The following is a 12,798-nucleotide window of genomic DNA, read 5'->3' on the forward strand; positions in this document are numbered from 1 at the left end:
TTATCCAAGACTTTCACTCCGAGAAGCTTGGTACTTTCCATCAGAAATGCCATTGCCGTCGTTAGCTTGGCTACTGCAAAGAGTTATTCTCTGTGCGATTGTCTGCCTGAGCTGATAAAACCCTTACACTAAGCGAAACATAGAAAGTGCCGTCCCTTAATTTTATCCAAGACTTTCACTCTGAGGAGCGTGGTACTTTCCATCAGAAATAACATTGCCGTGGTTAGCTTGGCTACTGCGAAGAGTTAGTCTCTGTTGCTGTGCGATTGTCTGCCTGAGCTGATAAAACCCTTACACTAAGCGAAACATATAAAAAGAGCCGTCCATTAATTTTATCCAAGACTTTCACTCCGAGAAGCTTGGTACTTTCCATCAGAATTGCCATTGCCGTGGTTAGCTTGGCTACTGCAAAGAGTTCGTCTCTGTTGCTGTGGTATTCTCCTTGTGATTGTCTGCCTGAGCTGATAAAACCCTTACACTAAGCGAAACATATAGAAAGAGCCGTCCATTAATTCTATCCAGGACTTTCACTCCGAGAAGCTTGGTACTTTCCATCAGAAATGCCATTGCCGTGGTTAGCTTGGCTACTGCGGAGAGTTAGTCTCTGTTGCTGTGGTATTCTCTGTGCGATTGTCTGCCTGAGCTGATAAAACCCTTACACTAAGTGAAACATAGAAAGCCGTCCCTTAATTTTATCCAAGACTTTCACTCTGAGAAGCTTGGAACTTTCCATCAGAAATGCCATTGCCGTGGTTAGCTTGGCTACTGCGAAGAGTTCGTCTCTGTTGCTGTGGTATTCTCTGTGCGATTGTCTGCCTGAGCTGATAAAACCCTTACACTAAGCGAAACATATAGAATGATTCTTCCATTAATGTTATCCAAGACTTTCACTCCGAGAAGCTTGTTACTTTCCATCAGAAATGCCATTGCCGTGGTTAGCTTGGCTACTGCGAAGAGTTAGTCTCTGTTGCTGTGCGATTGTCTGCCTGAGCTGATAAAACCCTTACACTAAGCGAAACATAGAACGGGCCGTCCCTTAATTTTATCCAAGACTTTCACTCTGAGAAGCTTGTTACTTTCCATCAGAAATGCTATTGCCGTGGTTAGCTTGGCTACTGCGAAGAGTTCGTCTCTGTTGCTGTGCGATTGTCTGCCTGAGCTGATAAAACCCTTACCCTAAGCGAAACATAGAAAGAGCTGTCCAGTAATTTTATCTAAAACTTTCACTCCGAGAAGCTTGGTAGCAGAAGCTGTTGTGATATTTTTTTTGTGGGATTGTCTGCCTGAGCAGATAAGCCCTAACCCAAACCTTATCTCAAGTGAAACATGTAGAAAGCTCTATGTTCATTTTATGCAAAACTTTTATTCTGAAAAGCTCAGTACTTTCCATCAGAAATACCATTGCCGTGGTTAGCTTGGCTACTGCGACGAGTTGATGTCTTGCTGTGGTATTCTCTGTAGGATTGTGTGCCAAAGCAGATGAAACCCTTGCCCCAACCCTAATCGAAAGATATCGAGCCATCCGTTACGTTCCGCCAAACCTAATCCTATTTTCGGGGATAAGTTCTTTAGTTTTATCGTGAGAAATGTTTTTCTAAAGTGAGTTCCGCCACCCACGATGATGAGCTGGGGTGCTTCTTCCTGAGCGCTAAGCGGGTACAGAGAAGTGGTTTAATCACAAGCTCTGTGCTTTAGATGATGTTCAATGTTCCTTTCATGGGAGCATCAAGAGAAGGAGCATGTTCTGAGTGGTAAAAAGGACAAAAGTGCAGAAATTCATCAATTTGATCTAACCCTAAACCTTAGTTTTAACTCTTAAAACATTAAATTGCAATTGCAGAAAAGTTCAATTTAAAAAAAACAAAACAAACAAAAAACACTTGTATTGGTTCAAACCCCACCAACAACTTTTCAAGTTTAAAACGGGATAAAGTAATCAAGATGTAAGACAATGGGAGATCAGTTGTAACGACTAAACACCCAAATTTCCCCTAGACTTAACCAATCAAACTCTATCCCTAACCCTAATCCTTGGGGTATTTCTAATCCAGCACTTGGGCATTGGCGGAGGTGCTCAGTTGACATGTGTTGGCTCTGGCATTCAACCCTAACCATAAAGTTAACCTAGTATTTTCAATCTGAAATGCCCTTGCCGTGGTTAGCTTGGCTACTGCGAAGAGTTGGTCTCTGTTGCTGTGGTATTCTCTGTGCGATTGACTGCCTGAGCTGATAAAACTGTAACGGTAAGCGAAACATGTAGAAAGAGCCGTCCATTAATTTTATCCAAAACTTTCACTCCGAGAAGCTTGGTACTTTCCATCAGAAATGCCATTGCCGTGGTTAGCTTGGCTACTGCGAAGAGTTGGTCTCTGTTGCTGTGGTATTCTCTGTGCGATTGTCTGCCTGAGCTGCTAAAATCCTTATACTAACTGAAATATGTTGAAAGAGCCGTTCAGTATTTTTATTCAAAATTTTTACGAGTACCTCTATTTTCCATCATAAATGCCATTGCCGTGGTTAGCTTGGCTACAAGTAAGAGTTGGTCTCTGTTGCTATGGTATTCTCTGTGCGATTATCTGCTAAAACAGGTAACACACTTAACCTAACCCAACCAAAACATGTAGGAAGAGCCATCCGTTAATTTTGTCCAAAACTTTCACTCCAAGATGCTCGGTTTTTTCTTCAAAAATGTCATTGCCGTGGTTACCTTTGCTACCACGAAGAGTTAGTCTCTGTCGCTATTGTTTGAGGGATTGTCCGCCTAAACAGATAAAACCCTTACTCTAAGCTAAACATTTAGAAAGCACTCTGTTAATTTCATCCAAAATTTTCAGTCCGAGAAGCCCGGTTCTTTCCTTCAGAAATGCCATTGCCATGGGTAGCTTCGCTACTGTGAAGAGTTAGTCTCTGTTGCTGTGGTATTCTCTGTTCGATTGTCTGCCTGAGCAGATAGTGCCCTTACAACTAAGCGAAATATATAGAAAAAGCCGTCCAGTAATTTTATCCAAAACTTTTGCTATGAGTAGCTTGGTACTTTCCATCAGAAATTCCATTTTCGTAGTTAGCTTGGCTACAATGAAGGGTTAGTTTCTGTTGCTGTTGTATTTCTGCGATTGTCTGCTTAAACAGGTAACGCACTTACCCTAACCCAACCAAAGCATGTAGGAAGAGCTGTCCGTTAATTTTATCCAAAAACATTCACTCCAAGAAGCTCGGTTCTTTGCTTCAGAAATTCCATTGCCGTGGTTAGCTTGGCTACCACGAAGAGTTGGTGTCTGTTTCTGTTGTATTTCTGAGGGATTGTCCGCCTAAACGGATAAAACCCTTACACTAAGCGAAATATGTAGAAAAGCCGTGCATTAATTTTACCCTAATCTTTCCCTCCAAGAAGCTTGGTACTTTGCATCAGAAATGCCATTGCCATGGTTAGCTTGGCTACCACGAAGAGTTAGTCTCTGTTGGTGTTGTATGTCTGCGATTGTTTGCTTAAACGGGTAACACACTTACCCTAACCCAACCAAAACATGTAGGAAGAGCCGTCCGTTAATTTTATCCAAAACATTCATTCCAAGAAGCTCGGTTCTTTGCTTCAGAAATTCCATTGCCGTGGTTAGCTTGGCTACCACAAAGAGTTGGTCTCTGTTTCTGTTGTATTTCTGAGGGATTGTCTGCCTCAATGGATAAAACTCTTAGACAAAGCGAAATATGTAGAAAAGCCGTGCATTAATTTTACCCAAATCTTTCCCTCCAAGAAGCTCGGTACTTTCCATCAAAAATGCCATTGACGTGATTAGCTTGGCTACCACGAAGAGTTATTCTCTGTTGGTGTTGTATTTTTGTGGGATTGTCCGCCTGAACAGATAAAACCCTGATCTTAAGCGAAATTTGTAGCAAGAGGCGTCCAGTAATGTTATCCAAAACTTTCACACCGAGAAGCTTGGTACTTTCCATCAGGAATGCCATTGCCGTAGTTGGCTTGGCTACTACGAAGAGTTAGTCTCTGTTGCTGTGGTGTTCTCTGTGCGATTGACTGCCTGAGCTGATACAACGCTAAGCGAAACATGTAGAAAGAGCTGTCCATTAATTTTATCCAAAACTTTCACTCCGAGAAGCTTGGTACTTTCCATCAGAAATGCCATTGCCGTGGCTAGCTTGGCTACTACGAAGAGTTGGTCTCTGTTGCTGTGGTATTCTTTGTGCAATTGTCTGCCTGAGCTGATAAAACCCTTGCACTAAACGAAACATATAGAAAGAAACGTCCATTAATTTTATCCAAGACTTTCACTCCGAGAAGCTTGGTACTTTCCATCAGAAATGCCATTGCTGTAGTTAGCTTGGCTACTATGAAGAGTTAGTCTCTGTCGCTGAGGGTTTGTCCGCCTGAGCAGGTAAAACTCTTACCCCAACCCAACTGAAACATGTAGAAAGAACCATCCGTTTATTTTACCCAAAACTATTGCTGCGACAAGCTCGCTGCTGTCCATCAGAAGTGCCATTGCTATGGTTGGCTTGGCTACCACCAAGACAGTCTATTGCTGTGGTATTTCTATGGGATTATCTGGCTGAGCAGATAAAACCCTTACTCTTAAGTGAAACATGTAGAAAGAGTCATCTGTTACTTTCATCCGGAACTATCACTCCGAGAAGCTCGGTACTTTCCATCAGAAATGACTTTGCTGTGGTTAGGTTGGCTACTATGAAGAGTTAGTCTCTGTCGCTGAGGGATTGTCCGCCTGAGCAGGTAAAACTCTTACCCCAACCCAAATGAAACGTGTAGAAAGAACCATCCGTTTATTTTGCCCAAAACTATTGCTGCGACAAGCTCGCTGCTGTCCATCAGAAATGCCATTGCTATGGTTGGCTTGGCTACCACCAAGACTGTCTATTGCTGTGGTATTTCTATGGGATTATCTGGCTGAGCAGATAAAACCCTTACTCTTAAGTGAAACATGTAGAAAGAGTCATCTGTTAATTTCATCCGGAACTATCACTCCGAGAAGCTCGGTACTTTCCATCAGAAATGACTTTGCTGTGGTTAGTTTGGCTACTATAAAGAGTTAGTCTCTGTTGCCGTGGTATTTTCTGTGGGATTGTCTGCCTGAGCAGATAAAACCATAACCGTAACTCTACTCTAACCAAAAGATGTGGAACGACCCAACCCTTGATTTTATCCAAAGATTTTATTCCGAGCAGCTCGGTACATTCCATCTGAAATGCCATTACTGTGGTTAGCTTGTCTATCGAAGTTATTCTCTGTTGCATTGGTATTCTCTAAGATTTTCTGCCTTAGCAGCTAAAACCCTATCCCAACCGAAACATCTAGACAGAGCAATCCGTTAATTTTATCTGAAACTATCACTCCATGTTCAGAAATGCTACTGCGAAGAGGTAGTTGATGTGGTATTGTCTGTTGTATTGTTTGCCTGAGCAGACAAAACTCTTAGCCTAACTCATCCCTAAACGAAAGATATAGAAAGAGCAATCTGTTAATTTTATCCAAACCTTTCAGTTGGAAAAGCTCAGTATTTTCCATCAGAACTGATTTTGTCATGGATAGCTTGGCTACTGCTAAGAGTTATTGTCTGTTGTATTTTTTTTGTGGGATTGTCTGACTGAGCAGATAAGCCCAAACCTTATCTCCAGTGAAACATGTAGAAAGCTCTTTGTTCATTTTATGCAAATCTTTTACTCTGAAAAGCTCAGTACTTTCCATCAGAAATACCATTGCCGTGGTTAGCTTGGCTACTGCGACGAGTTGGTGTCTTGCTATGGTATTCTCTGTAGGATTGTGTGCCAGAGCAGATGAAACCTTGGCCCAACCCTAATCGAAAAACATAGTCATCCGTTACGTTTAGCCAAACCTAATCCTACTTTGGGGGTTAAGTTTAGTTTTATCGTGAGAAATGTTTTTCTAAAGTGAGTCCCGCCTCCCACGACGATGAGCTGGGGTGCTGCTTCCTGAGCAGTAAGCGGGTACAGAGCAGTGGTTTAATCACAAGCTCTGTGCTTTAGATGATGTTCAATGTTTCTTTCATGGGAGCATCAAGAGAAGGGGCATGTTCTGAGTGGTAAAAAGTGCAGAAATTCATCAATTTGATCTAAACCTAAACCTTAGTCTTAACTCTTAAAACATTAAATTGCAATTGCAGAAAAGTTCAATTTAAAAAAACAAACAAAAAACACTTGTATTGTTTCAAACCCCACCAACACTTTTCAAGTTTAAAACGGGACAAAGTAATCAATATATAAGACAATGGGAGATCAGTTGTAACGACTAAACACCCAAATTGCCCCTAGACTTAACCAATCAAACTCTATCCCTAACCCTAATCCTTGGGGTATTTCTAATCCAGCACTTGGGCATTGGCGGAGGTGCTCAGTTGACATGTGTTGGCTCTGGCATTCAACCCTAACCATAAAATTAACCTAGTATTTTCAATCTGAAATGCCCTTGCCGTGGTTAGCTTGGCTACTGCGAAGAGTTGGTCTCTGTTGCTGTGGTATTCTCTGTGCGATTGTCTGCCTGAGCTGATAAAACCCTTACACTGAGCGAAACTTATAGAAAGAGCCGTCCATTAATTTTATCCAAGACTTTCACTCCGAGAAACTTGGTATTTTCCATCAGAAATGCCATTGCCGTGGTTAGCTTGGCTACTGCGAAGAGTTAGTCTCTGTGGCTGTGGTATTCTCTGTGCGATTGTCTGCCTGAGCTGATAAAACTCTTACACTAAGAGAAACATATAGAAAGGGCCGTCCATTAATTTTATCCAAGACTTTCACTCCGAGAAGCTTGATACTTTCCATCAGAAATGCTGTTGCCGTGGTTAGCTTGGCTACCGCGAAGAGTTGGTCTCTGTTAATGTGGGGTTTTCTGTTGGATTTGCTGCCTGAGCAGATAAAACCTTTACCCTAATACAAACCCCAACCCAAACGTGTTGAAAGAGCCGTCTGTTAGTTTTATCCAAATCTTGCATACCGAGAAGCTCTGTACTTTCCATCAGAAATGTTATTGTTAGCTTGGCAACCTCCAAGACAGTGTCTGTTGCTATGGTATTATTTGTGGGATTAATTCTTAGCAGGAGCTAAGCTAACCACGGCAATGGTATATCTGGTGTTTCGGAGCTTTTGGTTCAGATATAATTAGCGGCTGGCTCTTTCTACATCTTTTTGTAAGGGTTGGGATAGGTTTAGCATAAGGGTTTTATCTGCTTAGGCAGACAGTCTCTGTTGCTATTGTGTTTCTGCGGGATTTTCCGACTGAACAGATAAAACCCTTACTATAAGTGAAATATGTGGAATAGCCGTTCATTAACTTTATCCACAAGTTTCACTGCAAGAAACTTGATACTTTTCATCAGGAATGCCATTGCCGTAGTTAGCTTTGCTACCACGAAGAGTTAGTCTCTGTTGCTATTGTATTTCTGCGGGATTGTCCGACTGAACAGATAAAACCCTTACCATAAATGAAACATTTAGAAAGAGGCGTCCATTAATTTTACCCAAAATTTTCACTCCGAGAAGCTTGGTACTTTCCATCAGTACTGCCATTTAAGTAGTTAGTTTGGCTACTACGAAGAGTTAGACTCTGTTGTTGTGGTGTTCTCTGTGTGACTGTCTGCCTGAGCTGATAAAACCCTTACACTAAGCGAAACATGTAGAAAGAGCTGTCCAGTAATTTTATCCAAAACTTTCACTCCGAGAAGCTTGGTACTTACCTTCAGTAATGCCATTGCCCTGGTTTGCTTGGCTACCACAAAGAGTTAGTCTCTCTTGCTGTTGTATTTCTGCGGGATTGTCTGTCTGAACAGATAAAACCCTTACTATAAATGAAACATTTAGAAAGAGCCGTCCATTAATATTATCCAAAACTTTCACTCCAAGAAGCTTGGTACTTTCCATCAGGAATGCTATTGCCGTAGTTGGCTACTACGAAGAGTTAGTCTCTGTTGCTGTGGCATTCTCTGTGCGATTGTCTGCCTGAGCTGATAAAACCCTTACCCTAAGTGAAACATGTAGAAACAGCCTCCGTGAAATTTTTTTTCCGAAGCTGTCACTCAAACCCGGTACTTGAAAAGAGCAGTGCCATTGCTGTGGTTAGCTTGGCTACGACGAAGTTAGTCTCTGTAGCTCTGGGATTGTCTGTCTGAGCAGGTAAAACACTTGCGCTAACCTAATCGGAACATTGTAGCAAGAGCATACGTCAATAAGATCCAAAACTGTCACTCCGAGAAGCTGGGTACTTTCCATCAGAAATGCCATTGCCGTGGTGAGCTTTGCTACTGCAAAGGGTTAGTCTCAGTTGCTGTGAGATTGTTTGCCTGGGCACATAAAACCCTTAACCAAATCCTACCTCAACCAAAACATGAAGAAGGTCGGTTAGTTTGATCCAAAATTTTGAGTACGAGAAAGTCGGTACTTTATTTCAGAATTTTCATTGCTGTGTTTAGCTTGGCTACCGTCAAGTGTTAGTCTCTGTTGCTTTGCTATTCTGTGTGGGATTGTCTGCCTGAGCAGGTAAAACACTTACCCTAAACCAACCGAAACATGTAGAAAGAGCCATCCGTTTATTTTACCCAAAACTATCGCTGCGAGAAGCTTGCTACTCTCCATCAGAAATGCCATTGCCATGGTTGGCTTGGCTACCACCAAGACTGTCTGTTGCTGCGGTATTTCTTTGGGATTATCTGGCTGAGCAGATAAAACCCTTACTCTTACGTGAAACACGTAGAAAGAGTCGTCTGTTAATTTCATCCGGAACTATCACTCCGAGAAGCTCGGTACTTAACATCAGAAATGACTTCGCTGTGGTTAGTTTGGCCACTATGAAGAGTTAGTCTCTGTTGCTGTGGTATTTTCTTTGCGATTGTGTGGCTGAGCAGATAAAACCCTTACCTTAACTCAAATCCTACCTCAAGCGAAACATGTAGAAAGCGCTGTCTGTTAATTTTATGCGAAGCTTTTATTCTGATAAGCTCTCTACTTTCCATCAGAAATACCATTGCCGTGGTTGGCTTGGCTACCGCGATGAGTTGGTCTCTATTGCTGTGGTATTGTCTGTAGGATTGTCTGCCAGAGCAGATAAAACTCTTACCCCAACCGTAACCGAAAGATATAGAGCCATCCATTGAGTTTATCAAAGCCTAATACTAATTTCGGGGATAATTTCTTTAGTTTTTATCTTGAGAAATGTTTTTCTAAAGTGCGAGTCCCGCCACCCACCATGATGAGCCTGGGGTGCTTCTCCCTGACCGCGAAGCAGATACAGAGAAGTGGTTTAATCACTCGCTATGTGCTTTTGGTGACCGTTCAGTGTTGCTTTTTATGGAGTTATCAAGAGGAAGGAGCATGTTTGGTGTGGTAAAAAGGAGGGGCAAAAATGTAGAAATTCATCAATTTTATCTAAACCTACCCCTAAAACTTAGTCCTAACCCTAAAAACATGACAGTTGTGGAAGTGCAATTCAATAAAAGAAACCCACTTGTATTGCTGCAAACCCCACCAACAACTTTTCAAGTTTAAAACGGGATAAACTAATCAAGAGGGAAGACAATGGGGGATCAAGTGTAAAGAATAAACAACCTCCAAATAGATCCTATACCCAATCCATCAAACTCTCTCCAAATTCGTAACCCTAAACCTGGGGGTATCTGTAAGCCAGTATTTGGGCATTGTTGAGGCGCCTGGTTGACATATGTTGGCTCTGGCATTCAATTCTCTAACCCTTACCTTTCACTCAGAGAAGCCTAGTATTTCCCATCAAAAATGCCATTGCCATGGTTGGCGTGGCTAACATGAAGAGTTAATCTCTGTTGCTGTGGGATTTTCTGCCTGAGCAGGTAAAACCTTTACCTTAACACAAACCCTACCCTTGCGTGTTGAAAGAGCCGTATGTTGATTTTTATCCAAACCTTTCACACCGAGAAGCTCTGTACTTTCCATCAGAAATGCCATTGCAATGGTTAGCTTGGCAACCGCCAAGACAGTCTCTGTTGCTATGGTATTCTTTGTGGGATTAATTCTTGGCAGAAGTCAAGCTAACCACGGCAATGGTATTTGACGGAAAATACTGTCACGGAGCTTGAGGTTTGGATATAATTAACGGATGGCTCATTCTACATCTTTCTGTAAGGGTTGGGATAGGTTTAGTGTAAGAGTTTTATCTGCTCAGGCAGACAGTGTCTGTTGCTGTGGTATTCTCTGTGGAAGTACTTTTGAGTAGGAAAAACCCTCACTGTAACCCTACGCCAACCCTGGCCAAAAGATGTAGAAAAAGACATCCATTAATTTTATCCAAAACTTTTATTTCGAGAAGCTCGGTACTTTCCATCAGAAATGCCATTTCCATCAAATTATGCAAACCTAATCCTAACCAAAAGATTCAGAAGACTACATTTTCAGCGGTCATTTCTGTCGTTCTTAGCTTAAAAAATGTTTAAGTGTGAGTCCGCCACCCATGATGATGAGCTGCGGTGCTTCTTCCTGAGCATGAAGCAGGTACAGCGAAGTGATTTGATTACAAGCTCTGTGCTTTTGAGGCAGAGTGTGCTCTGAGTGGTAAAAGAAAAAAATTGAGAAAGCCATCAATTACTTTTATTTTAAACCTAACCCTAAAAACATTAAACTGCAATAGCAGTGGACTTCAATTAAAAAAATATCATTTAAAATGCTCCAAACCCCACCAACAACTTTTCAAGTTTAAAACAGGATAAACGGCGGATAATATCAAGCTGTGTGCTTTTGAGGCAAGATGCATCCTCTGATTGGTAAAATGGAGAAATCTATCAATTTTATTGAAACATAACTCTAAAAACAAACTGCCATAGCAAAGAACTTCAATTTAAAAAAAAATCATTTATAATGCTCCAAACCTCACCAGCAATTTTTCAAGTTTAACACGGGATAAACTAATCAAAATACAGGACAGTGGCAGATCAGTTGTAAAGAACAAAAAACATCCAAATTGAACCCATCAATCTCTCCATAACTCTCATATTGGGGTATCGCTAAGCCAGCGGTTGGGCACTGTCCGCCTGAGCAGAAAAACTTGACCCTAAACTCAAACACTACGTCAACCGAAACATGTAGCAAGGACCATCCATTGATTTTATCCAAAACTTTTACTACGAGAAGCTTGGTTCTTTACTTCAGGAATGCAATTGGCGTGGTTGGCTTGGCTACTGTGAGGAGTTAGTCTCTATTGCTGTGGTATTCTCTGTGCGATTGTCTGTCTGAGCTGATAAAACCCTTACACTAAGCGAAACATAGAGCCGCCCATTTTATCCAAGACTTTCACTCTAAGAAGCTTGGTACTTTCCATCAGAAATGCCATTGCTGTAGTTAGCTTGGCTACTATGAAGAGTTAGTCTCTGTTGCTGTGGTGTTCTCTGTGCGATTGACTGCCTGAGCTGATAAAACGCTAGGCGAAACATGTAGAAAGAGCCGTCCATTAATTTTACCCAAAATTTTCACTCCGAGAAGCTTGGTACTTTCCATCAGTACTGCCATTGCCGTAGTTGGCTTGGCTACTACGAAGAGTTACTCTGTTGCTGTGGTGTTCTCTGGGTGATTGTCTGCCTGAGCTGATAAAACCCTTACACTACGCGAAACATGTATAAAGAGCTGTCCAGTAATTTAATCCAAAACTTTCACTCCGAGAATCTTGGTACTTCAGTAATCCCATTGCCCTGGTTTGCTTGGCTACCACAAAGAGTTAGTCTCTCTTGTTGTTGTATTTCTGCGGGATTGTCCGTCTGAACAGATAAAACCCTTACTATAAATGAAACATTTAGAAAGAGCCGTCCATTAATATTATCCAAAACTTTCACTCCAAGAAGCTTGGTACTTTCCATCAGGGTTGCCGTAGTTAGCTTGGGTACTACGAAGAGTTAGTCTCTGTTGCTGTGGTATTCTCTGTGCGATTGTCTGCCTGAGCTGATAAAACCCTTACCCTAAGTGAAACATGTAGAAACAGCCTCCATGAAATTTTTTTTCCGAAGCTGTCACTCAAACCCGGTACTTGAAAAGAGCAGTGCCATTGCTGTGGTTAGCTTAGCTACGACAAAGTTAGTCTCTGTTGCTGTGGGATTGTCTGTCTGAGTAGGTAAAACACTTGCGCTAACCTAATCAGAACATTGTAGCAAGAGCATACGTCAATAAGATCCAAAACTGTCACTCCGAGAAGCTGGGTACTTTCCATCCGAAATGCCATTGCCATGGTGAGCTTTGCTACTGCGAAGGGTTAGTCTCTGTTGCTGTGAGATTGTTTGCCTGAGCACATAAAACCCTTAACCAATCCCAAACCCTACCTCAACCAAAACATGAAGAAAGTCAGTTAGTTTGATCCAAAATTTTGAGTACGAGAAAGTCGGTACTTCAGAATTTTCATTGCTGTGTTTAGCTTGGCTACCGTGAACTGTTAGTCTCTGTTGCTTTGTTATTCTGTGTGGGATTGTCTGCCTGAGCAGGTAAAACACTTACCCTAAACCAACCGAAACATGTAGAAAGAGCCATCCGTTTACTTTACCCAAAACTATCGCTTCGAGAAGCTTGCTACTCTCCATCAGAAATGCCATTGCCTTGGTTGGCTTGGCTACCACCAAGACTGTCTGTTGCTGTGGTATTTCTTTGGGATTATCTGGCTGAGCAGATAAAACCCTTACTCGTACGTGAAACATGTAGAAAGAGTCATCTGTTAATTTCATCCGGAACTATCACCCCGAGAAGCTTGGTACTTTCCATCAGAAATGACTTTGCTGTGGTTAGTTTGGCTACTATGAAGAGTTAGTCTCTGTTGCTGTG

General features: G+C 41.8%; 3 non-coding genes and 1 pseudogene across 3 annotated transcripts; all 4 read left to right on the forward strand.

Annotated features, from left to right (window-relative positions):
• Window positions 1-1,541: 1,541 nt before the first annotated feature.
• LOC130120183 (small nucleolar RNA U3) lies at window positions 1,542-1,753 on the forward strand. The gene has a single exon (XR_008810905.1). It is a non-coding gene; the product is annotated as a small nucleolar RNA U3 (small nucleolar RNA).
• Window positions 1,754-5,861: 4,108 nt separating this feature from the next.
• On the forward strand, window positions 5,862-6,070 carry LOC130120198 (small nucleolar RNA U3). Its single transcript, XR_008810920.1, has one exon. It is a non-coding gene; the product is annotated as a small nucleolar RNA U3 (small nucleolar RNA).
• A 3,066-nt stretch (window positions 6,071-9,136) lies between these two features.
• LOC130120192 (small nucleolar RNA U3) lies at window positions 9,137-9,359 on the forward strand. The gene has a single exon (XR_008810916.1). It is a non-coding gene; the product is annotated as a small nucleolar RNA U3 (small nucleolar RNA).
• Window positions 9,360-10,382: 1,023 nt separating this feature from the next.
• LOC130120222 (small nucleolar RNA U3) lies at window positions 10,383-10,556 on the forward strand (annotated as a pseudogene).
• The last annotated feature ends 2,242 nt before the right edge of the window (window positions 10,557-12,798 follow it).

The sequence above is a fragment of the Lampris incognitus genome, chromosome 10, assembly GCF_029633865.1.
Source record: "Lampris incognitus isolate fLamInc1 chromosome 10, fLamInc1.hap2, whole genome shotgun sequence".
Lineage (NCBI taxonomy): Eukaryota > Metazoa > Chordata > Actinopteri > Lampriformes > Lampridae > Lampris > Lampris incognitus.